Below are 20,218 nucleotides of genomic sequence, written 5' to 3' on the forward strand. Positions count from 1 at the left end.
TCCAGTCTGACCCAGGTGCAAAGCGATACACTGAGAAGATTCTTGTGTTATAGGCATGAGCAATAAAGTAGTCAACTCTTCACCTGTGGATCTGATTGTTTGCACCTGACATTTACAATGGCAGCAAGGTAGAAGGAAGGTTGAGTCCTCCATTTGAAATAGTACATTATATTCCTCTTACTGTTTTCATTTTTTAAACTTTTTGTAGGATATTCATTAAGGCAGAAAATAGAACTGCCTCATGATTATCAGTGTTTGTGTTGGGGGAACAAAGTATGTGTGAGAGAAGCAGTTTTGTGACCCTGGCCCTTTTCTGTGATTGTTGCAATAATGCACACCCACTCAAAAGTGATAAATATTATTGTGTGATATTGTAGTGTTGCAGGATTCTGGGGATACCTCTGTACACATGTTTTGTCCAGTAGCAAATCCTTGCATGGATTCCCAGGGTCAAAACTTCATATTACATGCATTTTAGAGTGAATCATTGACCATCCTATGCTTTAAACTAGGGTTGTAAACTCAAGGCCTGCAGGCTGGATCCAGCCTATGGGGTGCTTAGATCTGGTCCGTGGTGTCACCTTGGAAACAGTGAAGGACCAGCCTGGGGTGCCTCTGCCAGTGAAAATGGAGCTTGGGAGGGCTGTGAGGTAGGCCGCCCCAGCCGAAAATGGAGATCGGGAACCTGTTTTTGCTGGCAGAACACTCGGGCCACCACAGGCGCCCCCAACACAAGTGATGTCAAGCTGGCCACACCCACCCTGGCCATGGCCCCCCAGCCCCTCCCCCCCCGAGATCAAACACAACCCTGATGCGGCCCTCAATAAAATCAAGCTTGACACACCTGCTTTAAACTATCTTTAGAGGCTACTGCAATTCAAGGGGGGAAAGAGGGGGAGTTCACATGCTGGTTAAAAATATGGAAAATTCATTTTGCTCTAAATTGACTTGAGTTCCATTAAAAAAAAAATAAAGAAAGATGGAAATTATGGCTTTTAGAAATGAAAACCCAATAAGACAGGCAGATATACTAGGAGGCACATGTGTTTTAATCCCTTTCCAGGAAAATGTTATTGTTTTTTTGGTTATAGAGTAATTTAGTGCATGCAAGTTGCATTTGACCTCAGGCTTTGTAAAAAGCAGGTTCCTACTCAGCCAGAAAGAATTATGGCCAAGGATTAATTTAACTCACAGAACTGTTCTGAAAAAGTGTCTGCTCAATGCCAGCCATCAGAATTGCCCCTTACTAAGTCATGCTGTTTGTTGTGGTAGCTCAGAATGATCTATGCTGGTTGAGGAAAGCTTTCCTCAGAAAAACAAAAATGATGCAAGAACCAAACGGTCACATTTATTTCTATGGGCCTGTGATCAGGGGTGGGCTTCTGGGGGTTTGCAGGGGTTCAGGAGAACCTTTAGCTAAGATTTTGTGCAGTTCGGAGAATCCCCAAATCCCACTTCTGGCTGACCCCGCCCTCCCTCCCCGCCCCTCCCAGGAGTCCCCATGCGGCCTGTTTTGGATGCAGGTAAGTGCAGGGCACGTATGGAGGCTCGGGGAGGGTGAAAAACAGGCCTACTGGAAGTTCGGGAAGGCCGGAAACGGGCCCGTTTCTGGCCTCCAGAGGGCCTCCAGAGCCTGAGGAGGCTGTTTTTCCCCGCCTGGAGGCTCGAGGAAAGCCTCCGGAGTCTGGGGAGGACAAAAACACCCCCTCTGCCATGATGCAGGAGGCCAACTAGGCCACGCCGACCATGGCCACAGTCACCCAGCAACTGTGCAGAGAACCCCTTGCTAAAATTTTTGAAGCCCACCCCTGCCTGTGAAAGTTCTGTAGTGTGAAGAGAAAAAAGCAAATAAATAAATCGAAGAAAATGCTCTGGGGAGAAGAGTATAGAGAAGATGGAAGCAGAAAAGGTTGAAGAGAATGGAGAAGAATAGCTGGGCAGAAACATGGGTTGGGGGGGGAGGAATCATGGAAGAAATTTGTTTGTGAGGATAAGTAGATGCAATCATTGGCAGGAACAGAAAATGACCAGAACACTGCAAAACCATGTTTACTGGCCTGACTAGAGTAACCAGTGGTGGGCTGCCCCCGGTTCGCACCGGTTCTATAGAACTGGTAGTAAAACTGGCAGGAGGCTCCGCCCACTGACCCTGACATCATCAAGATGATTCTGTGCAGGCACAAAGCTTCGGCGCTTGCGCAGAAGAGTGCATGCACGAGAAAAGCGAGCACGCGTACGGGGCTCCATTGCAAACCGGTAGTAAAGGTAAGTAGAAGTAAGTACCCCTGACAGTAACACTCCATTATAGTTTATGAGGATACATGGTTAAATTCTCCAAAGTTAGTTTGTACAATTAACTCTGTAGTTTGATGAAAGGGATCAGTTTTTGCAAATTATTCAGTGATTATTGAATGATTCCCCTATCAGTTCTCTCATTAATGTAAGACATTCTGTTAAGTCCATTATAGTATCCCAAACAATTTATATGAAAATAAATAGGGAAGAAATGCAACGAATTTGAAAAACAATTTCCTTGGATAGACTTGGGTTCAACTGCACTTTCAGGTAATACATACACACATATACACATACATATACACATGTATTCATAGGTAAAGGTAAAGGTTCCCCTCGCGCATATGTGCTAGCTGTTCCCGACTCTAGGGGGCGGTGCTCATCTCCATTTCAAAGCCGAAGAGCCAGCGCTGTCCAAAGACATCTCTGTGGTCATGTGGCCGGCATGACTAAATGCCACCAAAGTTACCTTCTCACCAAAGGTGGTCCCTATTTTTCTACTTGCATTTTTTACGTGATTTTGAACTGCTAGGTTGGCAGAAGCTGGGACAAGTAACGGGAGCTCACCCCAATATGCGGTACTAGTGATTCGAACGGCTGAACTGCCGACTTTTCGATCGACAAACTCAGCGTCTTAACCACTGAGCCACTGCGTCATATATATGCATATATACACATACATGCACACTCTTTTTTTTCAGTAATACTTGTGAAAATATTTACTTCCAGACAGATAGGTGCATCCAGAGGGGAGAAAAATATTCATAATAGCGGCCATGATTGCACGATTAAAGCCTCATCTGACACCTATAAAAAAAAGTGAGGCAGGGCTTTGATTCTGCATTTGTGTCCGTGAGGTTCACTTTTTTGAACCATCTGCTGCTTCCAGAGCCCTTGCTTGCAATTTCATGGGATTTCCTTGCCCTCTGCAGCATTGTCCCATGAACATAATTTATTGGCTACATCCTGTAATGACATCACATAACCTTATTATCCAATCTAGTATAGTTGCTGAGGTGAGTCAAGAAGTCAAGAAATCAGTGGTGGGTTGCTCCCGGTTCGGCCCGGTTCGGCCCAGTTCGGCGATGTGACAATGTGACATCACCGAACCGGTTCTCTGTGATTGGGAGCTGGGCCCTCCCGCCCGCCCCCACTTTATTCCTACCTTTATTTCTTGGTTTTTAGTCCAACTGATAGGTGCGGCAGAACACCTCGGCTGGCCAGAAACCTAACATGCTTGCGCAAAGAGCAAGATTGGTGCATGTGTGAGCAAAGCTGGCATGCGCGTGGCGATCGCGCGCAAAGCGCGTGTGCAAAGAGAACCGGTAGTAACACTGGTTGAAAACCACCACTGCAAGAGATGTCAAGGTCTTAGGAAGAATCTGAATAAGGAATTTCAGAAATTCTATTAGAAGAGACAATGAGCAGTACTGAGATGACATCTTAAAGATATTGAAGATGGAAACAGACATAGAAAAACAAGGAAAGTCTTCCTAAAGTTTTCTGAAATGAGAAGAAGTTTCTGACCTTGAACTGATGTGTTAAAGGAGGCTCTGGACAGAGAGTGATTGATTCAAGGAAGATCAAACAAAGATTGAAAATCTTTATTGGGATGTCAACTTCTGAGGTATTTTAGAAGATATTCCCAGCTTACTGGAACCTAGAGTCACTCTGTGAGTGAGATGGGCGATCTCTAAATTTGATATGTAAATAAATTAAATAAACCTCTAGTCCCGTGATGGCGAACCAATGGCACATGTGCCAGAGGTGGCACGCAGTGCCCTCTCTGTGGGCATGCGAGCGATCACCCCAGGTCAGCTCTGATCCTCATGTAAGCGCGCCTCCCGTCGACCAACTGGTCTTCGGGTCTCTGCCGTACATGTGCAGAGGTGGGGCACATGTGGGGGGCCATGCACACATGCGGGGGTATGCACACATTGCATTTGGGGGGTTTGGGTGCACTTTGCGCACTCGGTCCGGAAAAGGTTAGCCATCACTGCTCTAGTCCTAGGAAATGGAATTACATCAGCACTCTGGTCATTACCAAGCTGAAAGGCTAACTATGCCAACAGATCTGGAGAAAAGCTCAGTGGTCAAGGACTGGAAATGATCAGTTTACATACCAATGCCAAAGAAAGGAAACTTAACGGAGTGTGCAAACTCTTGTACAATAGCCTTAATTTTACATGCTTGTAAATAAAATAATGCTTGGAAAATTAAAACCTTGCGTGGAAAGAGAGGCACCAGATGTTCAAACTGGCTTTTTGAAAAGACCAAAGAGCAAAAGATATTATTGCTGATGGATGCTAGATAATTGAGGAAGCCAAAGAATATTTTTTAAAAAGGTCAATATGTGCTTCATGGAGTATAGAAAGGCCTTTCACTGTGTCAACCATGTCAAGTTACAGAACGAACTTAAACAAATGAGAAACTCAAGAAGTTTTATACCTTTAATATGGCTCTTTTTGCTGTTTTAACTTTTGATTGGGAGCTGCCCAGAGTAGATTATAAAATGGAGGCTATACAAATGTTATAAATAAATAAACAAACAAATAAACAAAAATCTCCTTATCCTCATGTGAAACCTATACATGGTTAAGGAAGCATAGTATGCAAGACATGTAGTAAAACCAGGGGTGGAATTCACTTACTTTCCCTACTGGTTCGCAAATGTGAGCGCGCACATCCATGCATGTGCCCGACCTTCCGCGCATGCAATTTGCTGGTGTGGGTGCCTTCCGTGCATGTGCCCGGCCTCAAAAACGTGCCTAAATAAGATGGCATAGAGCCAGACTGGTTCAGGCGAATTGGTCTGAACCGGCTGAATACCACCTCTGAGTAAAACAGTTTGGCTGCAGGTCAGCAAAGAAGTGAGACAGAAAGAAGTTGTATACGCTCCCTTTATTTATTCAAAAGACACACAAAATAATTATTGAAGGAAGCCTGACTGGAAGAAGATGAGCGTGGTTTTAAAATAGAAGAAATGTCAACACTTTGCACTAGGCTAAGGCCACTGTTCTTCAAACCTAAAAAATGCAAGTGGTCTGGAAGCTCCAGTAATGAAAGTCAAAGGGCACTGTGAAAAAAATAAATTACTATTACCATATGTGGTGGACATGTCCAGAACCTAAAAACTATTGGAATAAAATTAAGACATGGTTGGAAGAAATGATACAACAACGTACTGATTTAAAACCAGAGCTGTTCCTACTGGATCACCTTCCAGAGAAAATTAGCAAAGAAAATATTCATTTGATTATGCATGTAATAACAGCAGCAAGGATTGTTTCTGCACAAAATTGGAAAGCAGAAAAAATACCTTTGGAAGGAGAAGTAATTAAAAAATTTTTTAGACTGTGCAGAAATTAATAGAGTAACTTTGATGATCAAAGAAAGAGAGGATTTAGAATATTTTAAAATATGGGATCAATTTTACCATTGGTTAGAAAAGAGATATAGACAAGCAAATTAATAGTTATGTAGGAAAATGGTATAATTAGAATACTGTACTTGTGGAGAATGCTGTAATAGATTTGGTGAAAATGAAGACAGAAGAAACAACAAAAAGATGAAGCCATGGAGAAAACACCGAGATGTCACATGGAAGGAATGGCTGTTGTATTAAATGTTTGCTTGTGTATAAAAGAAAAGAAAAATTATATAAAAAAAGAAAGAAAGAAGATTAAGTACAAAGAAGACCAAATTAATGACAACAGGTACAGCAACCAAACTTAGAAGTGGTACTGTGGATATTGAAGAAGTGGACAGCTCTTGCTTTCTAAAGTTATCAATGTTAAAGGCAACCCCCGTCCCTGTACCGAGAAATACGAAAGCATTGGAAACGCCATGATGTAGCTAGATGTACAAAAACCAGAATCAGATCAGAATCACGGCAGCCAATTATTTTCCCTTTTGACACACTGTGAAAATGAAACTTGGAACTTCGAAGGAGGAGAATGGAAAGAACATTAATGCTATTTAACGATGGTGTTGGAGAATACCGTGGACAGCCAAGAAAGAAGTGGACCAACAAAAGGTGAACCCAGTTTACAGACAAAAGTCTGTAATGCTGGAAAATGTTAAAGGCGGGGTCAGTTATAATGGTGACAGGTGCAATAATGGAAGACCTGTAGGATCAGGTGGAGGACAGATCAACCAGGAGAAAATCTATCATTATCTCCTTTTAACAACCCCATAATCCCTTGTGGGATGGAGTCTGGGCAATTGAATGGAGCTGAGTGTTTACTGGCTGGATGCCCTTCCTGTCACCAATGTGGAGTTATATTCAGCAGATATATTTTCAACATGCCCAGAGAGAGAAATCTCTGCCTCTACCTAGGATTGAACACAGCATCTCTATGATAGCTAAAACTGCTATGGTGATCTTAGCTATCCCACAGATAACATTTTTATCCAGGATGATATGCTGAATAGCACATAAATGTCAATATTCATGCACTGTGGCTGGACTTAGAGAATACACTGAATACTGATAGCATAAATTTTGTCTGATCGTCATTGAACTTGGTGTGATCACCATGGGAATGGTCCTGAGAAAACCTCAGGTGTGTGAAAACTAAATGGGTGGTGGTCTGCATCATTTCAGTGATGTCAGTCAGTCAATTGGACCAGTGGTGGGTTGCCCCCGGTTCGGACCGGTTTGCAAGAACTGGTAGTAAAACCAGCAGGAGGCTCCGCCCAGCGACCCCAACGTCATCAGGAAGCTTCTGCGCATGCGCGTGCGGCCCCGTTGCAAACCGGTCCCGTTGCGAACCGGTAGTAAAGGTAAGTAGGACCCACCCCTGAATGAGACTGATCCTTCAGCTCCCAAACAGAGTACTCATTTCAACAAATCAAATACGCAGACATGTGAGTGAAATTCTAAATTGGTAGAATTTAAGCTGACACTTTTCTACCTCTTTTGGATAAGGAGATTCTAGAATGCTGTTAAATTAATTCTGTTAAATTAACAGGTAGGTATTGGCACAGGCTATTTGAAGTTTCCCTCACCTTCAATTTTTTTTCAAAATTCCCATAATATTCTAATGACTAAAAAATGGCTTGGCAGAACGACAGTTCCACTTGTATTATGTCATTTTCTTCTTTTGTTTCCTTTGGAATCTACTTTGCCAGAAAGGTGGGGATGAATTAAAAGTCCTTAAAAAAGGGTTTAAACATAACTGAGAGGGTGACATACAATGATAGGCTCTCATCCTTTTGTCCGCACTCCACTTTTTGCTGAAAGTGAAGTTTTAGAATTATTCAAACTGCTTTTGATTTAGGGCTTTTATTCTAAGAATACTTGACATCAGGTTTTATTCAAACCATGAGATGAAAAAGACATGATATACAAAGTGCATATCCCCTCTAGTCATTCTCAGGCTGAGTAGAATTTCACCTGGCAAATTTTATGTTAAGTTTTCAACATAATCTGTACACTAACCAGATTTTTAATATGAGGACAAATCCCTTCCACGTAAAGACACAAACAGAAGAACCTTATAGTCAGTTTTATGCTGACTATATCATTGTTTCTTCCACTACATCCTCCAGAACTTGTCAGATGTCTTTGCTCATAAATGACTCATGGAGAACAAGGATTTGTTAATATTAGAGTGCTTTCCCAATGCAAAATTAGGCCATATGTGTATTCCATTCCCGCTTTTCCTTTGATATATTTAGCACTGGAGGGTTTGTGTGTGTGTGTTTTTAAGAAAAACAAACATGATATGGTCATGAACCTTTAGTTGCATAAGCTCCATGGTGTCCAAAAATAAATTCATCCCATCCTCAGCTGATAAAGTGGACTCTAGCCCATAGGAATTACTACTCAATAAATGTGTCAAACTTTTAAGAAGCCTCAGGACTTTGCATTGAATGCGATGCTTTCATTCAAGCATTTATAATCATCCGCTTTTTCAAATCTGGGAGGGAACACAATCACTTTGGAAATGAGGTCAGCGTGTCACACAACATACGAGAGCCCTGGATCTTCTGGAGTGGAGTGAACTACAGGATCTGAAATGATTCACAATAACATCCAATGTAGCTAAAGATGCTTGGCGGCAGCAGCAACAGCCAAGACCACCATAGCTGATTATCATGGTCTCAGCACAGAGACTTCCTGTTCAGACTTACAATGACCTTTAAACATTCGGTGACCCTACAGAAAATTCCACTCCCAGTGGGAGGCTGCACCTATCCGTGGCAAGACAGATTAGTAGTGTCAACTTCCCTGGTTTAAGGAAACATAGATTTCCTGATCATGTCTATAAATAACGCAGAAAAACAATCTGTTTTTATTCCTGGACCGCATATTCTTATCTATAGTGATGAGATAAGCGAACAGCTACCACCCACCATATTCACATACTTACACATCCAATCGTCTCTGTTCCACTTTTCTCAGCCGGGTCTAAATGTACAAACAATCTATCTGGCCCTTTAGACCACATACAATTCCTAGGTAGAAGCGACCTTTTCCTGCTTCTCCCAAGGCGTTGACATCCTGCTTTCAAAAAGTCTACAGAGTTGAACTGGGGTGCTTTCCGCTTTTCTGTACAATCACCAGAGTCTGAAACTCCTGGAAAGACTACAGAACATATGGCGCAATGTAATGGATGATAAATATTTATTTTCATCTTGGAAGATAAGGTCAGCCTGTTTGTCTCCCAAACAAAATGTTGACTCTTCTAATCGCATAAGAAACCTTCCGGGTAGCTTGTGGGGACCATACTTTCTGCATTCAAGAGTTCATCTCGGGTAGCCTTTCCACAATTTATTTTTCTTCCGTTCAATCATGTCTAGTTCTCAGAGACTGTCTGGACAGATCCCTGCAGTTTTCTTGGCAAGGTTTTTCAGAAGTGGTTTGTTATTGCCTCCTTCCTAGGGGCTGAGAGAAAGTGACAGACCCAAGGTCACCAGGGGTGGGTTCTACTTACCTTTACTACTGGTTCGCAATGGGACCGCTTGAGTTCATGCACTTGAGCTTCTGGGTCCTGATGATGTCTGGGTTGGTGGGTGGAGCCTTCCGCTGGTTTTACTACCGGTTCTTGCGAACTGGTCTGAACCAGGGGCAACCCACCACTGAATGTCACTCGCAGAGGTGGTATTCAGCTGGTTCAGACCGGTTCGCCTGAACCAGTAGCGGAAATTGTGGGTGGGACTGTCCCCCACACCCCAGCTCTATGCCATCCTATTTTGATATGTTTTTGAGGCCAGGCACAAACGTGGAAGGCAGGGGCATGTGGACTGGGCGGGCGCGCACACGAAGCGAGTGTGTATACATGGGGTGAACCAGTAGTAACATGATATGAAACCCACCGCTGGTCACCCAGCTGGTTTTGTGTCCATGGCAGGACTAGAACTCATGATCTCCCTGTTCCTAGCCTTAATCACTATGCCAAATAGGCTCTCTTGATGCCCTCTATATATGTTGGGAGTGCAACTCTTCGAATTCCTAGCTTACATGAGCCTGGAAGTTGTAGTCCAAACTTATAAAGGTGGCACCAAATTATAACAATCCTCATGCGATTGAGGACCTAGCATTTAAGTGTCTCAGGCATTGGAGGGATGAGGTGTGCGTGTGTGTGTGGGGGAATCAAGAGTGAAATGTTCCATGGTCTTTCCCTCATTTAATAATCACCATGAAGAAGATTTAAACTATTCAAACTTCCACTATATCCAGTTCTAAAGCATAGCTATAGCCATTCCACTGAACTGTGTCAGCTCTTCAGGGTAGCCTACACAAGAGGAATTTCACCCCAGAATCACAAACCATGAATACTAATACTACCTTCATTGTAGGGTTGCAGTAATAGAATCTCGAAAGTCTGAAAGCCTTTAGGGTTAGGGTTTCTTTAGTTTTACTTTCCAGAAAACTAGGGAGATTTTTTCCCCACACTCGTTATAATAAGTAGTACTTACGTGTGTGTGTATACATATACATATACATATACATATACATATACATATACATATACATATACATATACATATACATATACATATATATATATATATAACAAATCAATTATGTACAAACACCACCACTTATTTCTTAGTTAAGAATCATTAACCTACTCAGTCAGATCAAGGCTCCATAAAAATGCCCATGATTCAGAAGCTTTAATTATGTTAACATTGCATTTTAACCTAAAATCACATTAACATCTTTTGCAGTCACTCTATACCAGTGATGGCTAACCTTTTGCCATCATGTGCCAGGAAAGAGGGGGCGGGGGAGATTTGCGCGTGCGCGTGTGTGTGCCCACACCCATAATTCTATGCACCCTGCCCTGCGCACGCAACCTCCCTCCCCCCCGTTCCTGGCACGCAATGGCCCGGTAGGCCCGTTTTTCTTTCTTACCTGGCTCCAGATCCTCTCTATGCATCTGGGAAGGGCGAAAACAGCCTTCCCACCCACCCCCAGGCCCTCTGGAGGCAGGAAATAGCCTGTTTCCCTACTTCTGGTGGGCCCAGAAGGCTCAAAAATCAGCTGGCCAGCGCACTGAACTGGCATGCCCATTGATATGGCTACGCGTGCCACCTGTGGCACGCGTGCCATAGGTTCGCCATCACGGCTCTATACATTGTAATCAACGACTGTTTCTAAGTCTAAAATATCGTTAGCCCGTACTATACTACTTCTCATTTGAGTTTGTTTCTTACATTGACTTCTGTTAAATATCGTTCTTTTGACTTTAGTGCATTTCTCTACCTTACCAAGATCATTCCTATTTTCTCGGATATTAGAAAGCCCAACTAAACGTTGCTTCATTTTCAAACTTGGCAAGTATTCCCACCACCTCTTCATCACAGTCATTCATGAAAATAAAGGATGAACATAGGATGGATTGACTGACCTTGGACCATGCCTTGAGATCCCTCACTCCAATTTGACAAGAATTTTCTGATGATCACCCGCTCCTCTTAATTGCAAGGTGAACACACTTTGCTAACCATTTTTCTACCCAATTCGGATGTTGCTCTGAACTCATCCCCAGCCAAATTTTCTTTAACTGTTCAGGTTTTATAATACAGTAGGGATACCTGTAGACACTTGTTTTTAGAAATATGTGTATAATTATTTGTTTTCTAATTTTCACAAATATGAATGGTCAATCTTTTTTTCTACTCTCCTCCGTTTTTTAATTAGAATCGTTTGCCGTTGTGCTTTTAATAACTTCCATTTTAGAAATTTCACCTGTCTTTAAGCCCCGTTTTCCTTTAGCATCGTTTTCCTGCCTGTGTCTGCTTTGTTTCTATGACTATATTTATTACAGTCTAATTTGCAATGGTTGATTAGAATCCATTTTTAGTCCAAGATGCACTCAGCTTCAATTTCCCTTAAAATCAACTATTTCAGCACTTTCCTCCCCAATGTTCCTTCTATTTCCACTTTCCTGGCTTGGTACCTAGTCAAGAGTTTGGAAGTAATCAAGTGGTTGGAAGCAGTTAAGAATTCTGAATTATTATATGCTTCCCCAAAACTGGTTGGCTCTCAGAGCATATTCCAGGACTCTCTTTTTTGTGTGTGCAAAGTTCTTCTCTAGGACCCCTTGATGTTTGCTGTTCCTGGCAATTACCTAGTCTGCATGTCAAAGCTACTGGTAATGGGATATAGTACTTCTGCAGGTACTGAATGCAGAATGAATGCAAAACGATACACATGGGAACAAAAGAGTGTCAATTTGATTTTTACAGAACAAAAATCCTGGCTAAGGATGGAAACCAAGACTCAATCTATATTGAGACTTCTAGAAATGTAAGAGAAATATTGCTGTTAAGTGATTTACTTTTCATGGGTGGATAGCCAACATAATATTCACTTAGGGATCCATTTTCTTCTGTTTCCAGATATAAGGCTTAATTTCCCATTTGTAGTTAATCTTGATTCCCAGCTCTTTGCGCTGGTAGAGTTTTTTTTAAAAAAATACATTTACTATTTGTTGAGAGATATTTAAAGGTTGTGTGCCTCTAAATCAGTGTTTCTCAACCTTAAGAGCTTTAAGATGTGTGGACTTCAACTCTCAGAATTCCCCAGCCAGAAATTCTGGGAGTTGAAGTCCACATATCTTGAAGGTGCCAAGGTTGAGGAACACTGATCTAGATACCAATCAGGGATGAAATCCAGCAGGTTCTGACAGGTTCTGGAGAACCGGTAGTGGAAATTTTGAGTAGTTCGGAGAACTGGCAAATGCCACCTCTGGCTGGCCCCAGAGTGGGATGGGAATGGAGATTTTGCAATATCCTTCCCCCAGGAGTGGGGTGGGAATGGAGATTTTGCAGTATCCTTCCCCTGCCACGCCCACCAAGCTACATCATGCCCACCAAGCCACGCCCACAGAACCGGTAGTAAAAAAATAATTGAATTTCACCATTGATACCAATGGCTAGGGGAAATTAGTAGATCAGGAGGAGATTTTTAATGTGACCTGCCTACAAGGCTTCCTATTGGTATCTGGTGACCATTTTAGAAGCCAGACACTGGTCTAAATGGACCCTGTGCTGCATGAATGGCGGACTTCCTATCTTCCTATGATGAATAACATGTTTGTCAGGAAGGGGAAAGAGAAAGGATTCATCACTCTAAGATTTTTAGGCTCCCAAATTCTTTGTATGCTCCACATGCACAAAATCGCAGAACTTATTTCATTTATTTATATTTATTTGCCTTTTGCTGTATTTCCAAGGTAGCTTATAATAGAAATATAGAATTAATATTAAAAACAGTCCACAAGAGACTAAGGAAATTCAAAGAGCTTGATCTGTTTTGTGGCTTGATCTTTAGCTCCTCAATTGGGAACACGGGAGCCATCAAATGGCTTTATTCTTGTTCTTTTTAAATATTCCTCCCTGGTTTCTTTCATTTCATTGCTTTTTAAATCAAGAGCTACCAGAGTCCAGCCACAGACACATGGACAAGCTCAGAGGTGGTATTCAGCCGGTTTGGACTGGTTCAGGTGAACCGGTAATGGAAATTGCAGTGGGACTGCCCTCCTGCCCTGGCTCTATGCCATCCTATTTAGACACGTTTTTGAGGCTGGGTGCAGGTGCGGAAGGTGTGCGTGCAAGCAGAAGCTTCTGCACATGCGCAGGTCACCTATGATGACATCCGGGGCGGTGGGTGGAGCCTCCTGCCGGTTTTACTACCGGTTCTTGTGAACCGGTCTGAACTGGGGACAACCCACCACTGGCGCACATGTGCGAAGTGAGCGTGTGCACGGCGAACCGGTGGTAACAAAATGTGAAACCCACCGCTGGACAAGCTTCTCTTTAGCTTCCTAGGTAGCCAACTGTCCAGAAGTTAGTGAAACATCACAAGTCACGTCTATCACAATCATGCTTTTCTCTTAATTCCAAGTTTCTAGAAAGAATGGAATCAGCTGATCATTTTCAGAAGGATGACAGGAGGGGTGACCTCTTGATCCCAAACTTGCCTGGATACCCTCCAGGTTCTTCCTTTAGGCTCCTAAGCCAACTACTCCTTCAACCACAATAGCATTTTCTCCAAGCTGAATCCCAATATTTAGCCTGAGTTAAGGAAGATCTACGTACGATAGACCACTCATCCAGCACTTCTGATTAGCAGCAACCATATCAGGGGTGAAATCCAACAGGTTCTGACAGGTTCTGGAGAACCAACAGTGGCAATTTTGAATAGTTTGGAGAACCGGCAAATACCACCTCTGGCTGGCCCCAGAGTGGGGTGGGAATGGAGATTTTGCAATATCTTTCCGCCAGGAGTGGGGAGGGAATGGGGATTTTGCAGTATCCTTCCCCTGGAGTGGGGAGGGAATGGGGATTTTGCAGTATCCTTCCCCTGGAGTGGGGAGGGAATAGAGATTTTGTAGTATCCTTCCCCTGCCATGCCCACCAAGCCACACCACGCCCACCAAGCTACACCCACAGAACCGGTAGTAAAAACATTTGGATTTCACCACAGAGCCGTATGCTGAGACTATTATTCCCACGTTTCCTTAGGAAGAAACAAATTGGGACTTTAAGACATTTCATAAGCCCAAAACTTTATGGGTTATCAATGCGTGAAAAAAAGAGTTGGGGCTTCAATTGTGCAATCACAGCTACGATATTGACTTTTTTTTTGTCCCTCCCTGCAGACTTCCCTATTCTTAAGACAGAAGGAGAATATCAGTACAGCTATAACAAAAGACACACCATCACTATGGAAAGGACAACTGAAATGCCTTTTCTGGGGAGCTTCAATAGGCCTCCCATTTGTGAGAAATTCAACAGCAAGCCTAAAAGGTATTTCCCCCCCCCCCATCTTCGCTGATTTCTCTTGCTGTTTGAGATTGCCAGCGACTATTGATATATCATACTAATTTTTCCGGTTGATATATGTTGTATTGTTGTTCTATTTTTATCTGTTATTGGAGGTTGCCAAGGAGACACTGTCCTAAAAGTTGAAACACAAGTCGTGGAAGCCAAACGAAGAAATAATTTTCTCAACCTTATTAAACACATGTTTGTTCCTGGGTTGTATCCATCCAGCGATCATCATCATCATCATCATCATCATCATCATCATCATCATCATCATCGCCCTCCCCCCACCATGTCTGATTCCTACCTGCTGGGCAGTTGCACCTCTGGTAGATATCTCTAGTCTCCCGATGTCTTGGCAAATTGAAGTTTATCCTCTGTAAAATGAATGAGGAGGAAAGCAACATTAGCGATTACAAAGCCAAAGGTTTCTGCTTGCTAAAAAAAAACATTTTTGTGTGTGTGGGTGGAATCAGCTCTGAACTACAAGGAAGAAGAGACATCTGTTCCTGGGTCAAAAACAGACAACAGCCTTCAATTCTAATCTCAACATCTGTTTGACTGAAAGCAGATAGAACTCAGTGAACGGAATTGCTACACAGCATCTCTGCTGTACAGTCTGAACCACAATTGTGTGCTTTTTCCGTCTAAAAGGACTATTACCCACTTAGAAGAGTTGGAGAGAAGTTATAATTATGGAAGCTTTGGAGCACATCTTACCTTGTTTTGTTTATGGTCGCCATGAGATCATAACCTAAAAGAAGGCCTCCTGCAGTAAGACAGCCTAATCTAGTGATGGTTAACCTTTTTGGTGCCAAGTGCCTGAAGCGCGTGTGCCCGAACCCTCAAAATGCAATGCGAGCGCCCCCCTGTGCATGCGCCCTGTCCTTACGCATGCACATGCGTCCCTGTCAGTGGTGAGTTCCTCCCGGTTCAGTCCGGTTCTCCCGAGCCGGTAGTGGTGACAATATGACATCACCAAACCGGTTCTGTCCCCGTGCCCCCCGCCCCGACGCCCCCCCAACCCACTCCCCATGTTATTCTTACCTTTTATTTGGCCCCACCCCCAATCTATTGCTGCCTCCTGAGTCCCAGCTGATGGCTAGAGGGAAAAAAACTGTTTAAACTCTTGCCACGGGGCTTCAAAGGGCCGTCCTACAGCTGATCAGTGTTAAAAGAAAACAAATGAGTAGACCAGTGCCTGCAAAAATACATGAGTAGATCAGTGCCTGCAAAAATAAATGGGTAGACCAGTGCCTGCAAAAATACATGAGTAGATCAGTGCCTGCAAAAATACATGAGTAGACCGGTGCCTCTAAAAACAAATGAGTAGACCGGTGCCTCCAAAAAGAAATGAGTAGACTGGTACAGCTCTGCAAGCAGTTAAAAGCCTGGTAGACCAGTTCCTCTACTAAATCCTAAAGAATAGTCACATGACCATCAAGCCACACCCACAAAATAAGCCACACCCACAGAACCAGTAGTAAAAAATTTTAGAACCTACCCCTGGTCACCGTGAATGCATGCGCGTCCCCCGCGCGTGCACCCCAGCCCACAAGCATGCGCCCTGACCCTCCCCACCCCATTTTGGATTCCAGGTTGGTGCAGGAGGCTTTCCAGGCCCAAAACGGGGCACGAGGGGGCCTCACGCAGCACCCCCATACCCCGTTTTGGCTTCCACGTTGGTCAAGGCTTTCCAGGCCCAAAATGAGGCATGGAGGGGTTGCATGTATGAACCCCCAAAATGCAATGAGAGTGCCCCCCGTGCATGTGCAGCAGAGACCCGAAGACCAGCTGGCCGGCGGAAGGCACGCGCACGTGTGCGGTGGAGCTGGGCTGGGGCAACGGCTGACATGCCCGCAGAGTGTGTGCCACCTGTGGCACGCGTGCCATAGGTTCGCCATCACAGGCCTAATCCATGTGGGCTCTACTGTAGTGTTTGCATGAATTTACCACATATTTCCTTCCTCTGATCATTTTATGAGATTTGAGAGCCTCTTTTCACTACTTGGCCAACAGGAATGAGACATGGAATTGGGAAAATTCAGCCCCACTCTGTTGGGGATATGAAAGAAATGTGTGTTTTACTTCACATTATAATGATAAATTATCTCGGAACTCTAAGATTCGGGTTTTCCCAGATGTGCCTCGGAGGTTTTAATTGGAGTTGGGGTTTTCTGGAACGCTGACACCTTAAATGTAACTGGGGCAGCCTTTTTTTTTTTTTTTTTACCAAAAGCATCATTAATACTTTCCTGGTCCCAGCTAGTTATGCATCTCTGTATTGTGGTTAATAATAATAATAATAAATTTATTTACGGTCACAGACCAAAATGCAAGCATAGCTACAGAAAAAAATAGGGAAAAGAACATCACGAACAGCCGGCCACCGGAAGCCCCAGCTGAGAGGGACCACAGCGCTCTCCTCTAATGGTTACGGCTCTTAGAAAAAATTTTGAGACCTGAGAGGTAGTGTATGAGGAGCCATCCCCTAAACAATACAAGGCCAAATCACTATCATTGGGCCCACAGAAATCTGTCTCTAAGAGAGACATCAAATTAGTCCTGGCTACGTTGTACATGGGGCAGTGTAAAAGGACATGCTCCACAGTCTCAACCTCCGCTCTACCACAGGGACATAGCCTCTCGCCCCTCGGAAGCCTCTTGAATCGACCGTCCAGCAATGTTGAAGGCAAGACGTTAAAACGAGCAAGGGAGAAGACTCTTCTATACTTAGGGATGGTTAGAGTATAGAAATATGAGGCCATCCTCAGTCCAAAATTATTAAGTTGGCTAAAGACCAGAGGGGAGCAGGTTTTATTAGCTCTAGCTCTCAGATATTGTAAGTCTATGTCCACAAGCCGTTGGACTACCCTACATTGGGCGTCTTTAAGGCCATAGTCTCCCATGGCATCCCCCAAAAAACCTAACAGGTGGAGTTTCTTCATCAGATCCCTCTCCCATCGAGACGTATAGGGGTCAGCTAACACCAGGGAGAGGTAGCTGCCAGGGGCTGCCAAAAAGAGTGCCCGAAACCACCATTTAAAGGTGTTGATCCACGCCATGCATTCGACTGATCGAATGCCCAGTTCCAGATACATCGGAGCAAAACCAACACAGGGAGGGAGACCCAAAAGTTTCCTTAAAAAAGCAGCCTGGGTTCTTTCAATACACTGTATTGTGGTTATATGATACCCTTATATAACCACGATACGTAGATCAAGACCACAAGTAAACATCTTGGACAAGCTCCTTCCTAGTTCCTTTCTACTTCTTAGGATAAAGAGAAGGAAGAGGAAAGTACGTTCTGGCTTGCATCTTTCTAAATTTACAAAAAAGTAATACTGACTTCCATGGCATTGGTTTCTACTTCTGGTCTGCCTTGAAAGCCTCACACAACTTTACTGTTTCGCCAAATGCATACGCTCCAGCGTTCAGTAGTAAATAGGAATAATATTTTTATGCAATTTTGATGTACGACACTCCGTTATTGCTCTCTTCAAATTGCATCCATTTCACTTTTTACCGCTAAGGCCAATAAATATTGAGTACAAGAAACTCTAAGCGAAGAAATCATTTCTGTGAAAACTCCCCCAGTTTGATGTAAATTAGGAATCCAACAGCCTACACAGTTGTGATATTGATTGTTAGTCAGTATTTAGAATATTTGACAGTCAAATTATAATAAATATATTCACAGGAATGATGTTTGTACAAATTTGTTATCTTCGAGACTGCCTTCTACCGCATAGCTCCCAGCGACTGGTAAGATCCCACAGAGTTGGTCTCCTCCGGGTCCCGTCAGCTAAACAATGCCGGCTGGCAGGCCCGCGGGGGAGGGCCTTCTCTGTGGCTGCCCCAGCTCTCTGGAACCAGTTATCTCCTGAGATCTGGACCATCCCAACTCTATTGGCCTTCTGAAAAGTGGTGAAGACCTGGCTTTTCCGGCAGGCCTGGGGCCGTTGATCTCGCTGTTGCAATCTGGCGAGATCCGGCCATGAATGGTGTGAATGGATTTTAATTGTTTTTAATGTTTTAATTTTTAATGTTTTTATATATGGTTTTTAAATGCATTGTAAGCCGCCTTGAGTCTTCGGAGAAAGGCAGCATACAAGTTGAACAAATAAAATAAATAAATAAATAAATTTGAAGAGTAAGAGTGGAAAGGGAAAAACTTTTTTTGCTGAGGAGAAAAATCAAAAAAAAAATTGCTGATGTTCTTTTAAAGAAGATTAAACCTTTTGCTGGATTGCACAGATACAGTTAAGAAACACCACCTGTATTTCCAGTCCATTGGGCATGGTATTCACTTTCCTATATCCACAAACTTGCTGAGAGGAGCCAAGGTAGTTAGGAATAAGATCTATCTTTAACCTTCTTAATCTATTTTTAAGATCTAATATATGTGACCTGGATTTCATTAACCCTGAGAAATCCAGCAATCCTTCTCCTCAGAATACACATACATCCTTAAAAACTGGATAGATTTAATGAATTCCTCTTTGATGGATTTAATGATATTCTTTAACATTCCTAAATATCTGCTCCTAATTTTCATACAGTACATGCATTTTCCAATAGTTGGGCCTATTAGGTTTGGATTGGACCAGGATTATGAGTGATTATCTCTCCAAGACTATAAAATCAATGGCTGGATAAGGGTCCAAAGAATAGGCTGGCACTGCTCTGTTAAAAGACAGGTAAGAGCAACACATTTTTTAGCATTTTTCTTGTGCCTCACAATCTGGAGCTTTCATACTTCTCGGTTATGGAGATTGATGCTGCATGTTCTTGTCAATAAAGTCTTAAAGTTCTACAGAGTAAGTGTAAACTATGTAAGGTACAGGGGTGGGTTCTAAAAATTTTTACTACCAGTTCTGTGGGCATGGCTTATTTTGTGGGTGTGGCTTGATGGTCATGTGACAATTCTTTAGAATTTAGCAGAGGTACTGGTCTACCAGGCTTTTAACTGCTTGCAGAAATGTACCAATCTACCCATTTATTTTTGCAGGCACTGGTCTACCCATTTATTTTTGCAGGCGCTGATCTACTCATGTATTTTTGCAGGCACTGGTCTACCCATTTATTTTTGCAGGCACTGGTCTACTCATTTGTTTTCTTTTAACACTGATCAGCTGTAGGGCGGCCCTTTGAAGCCCCGCGGCAAGATTTTTTTTCCTCTAGCCATCAGCTGGGACTCAGGAGGCAGCAATAGATTGGGGGTGGGGCCAAATAAAAGGTAAGAATAACGTGGGGGTGGGGGGGAGGGGGGAGGGGGGAGAACCGGTTCGGTGACGTCATATCGTCACCGCTACCAGCTCGGTGGAATCGGGAGGAACCGGGAGGAACCCACCACTGGTAAGGTAGCTTGCTCGATGACATTTCATCCTTATGCTTTGAAGTCCCAGATAATCATCACAATACAATAACATGGCGTCCTTTAACAAAAAAGTTGATGCAAATACATATCTGTCCTGGGATCCTTCCAGCTGCATGCTTACCTCAAGACTATTGGCAATGAAAGATTCTAATTCTGGACCTTGGATCTTCTTAAGCGTGTATATAACATTTCACTGAGGGCCATAAATAGGACATGAGTATCATTCAGTCTAATCTGTAACCTGGACTTTAAAGA

Source organism: Pantherophis guttatus, chromosome 6 (genome assembly GCF_059756535.1).
Source record: "Pantherophis guttatus breed Tessera chromosome 6, ASM5975653v1, whole genome shotgun sequence".
Classification (NCBI taxonomy): domain Eukaryota; kingdom Metazoa; phylum Chordata; class Lepidosauria; order Squamata; family Colubridae; genus Pantherophis; species Pantherophis guttatus.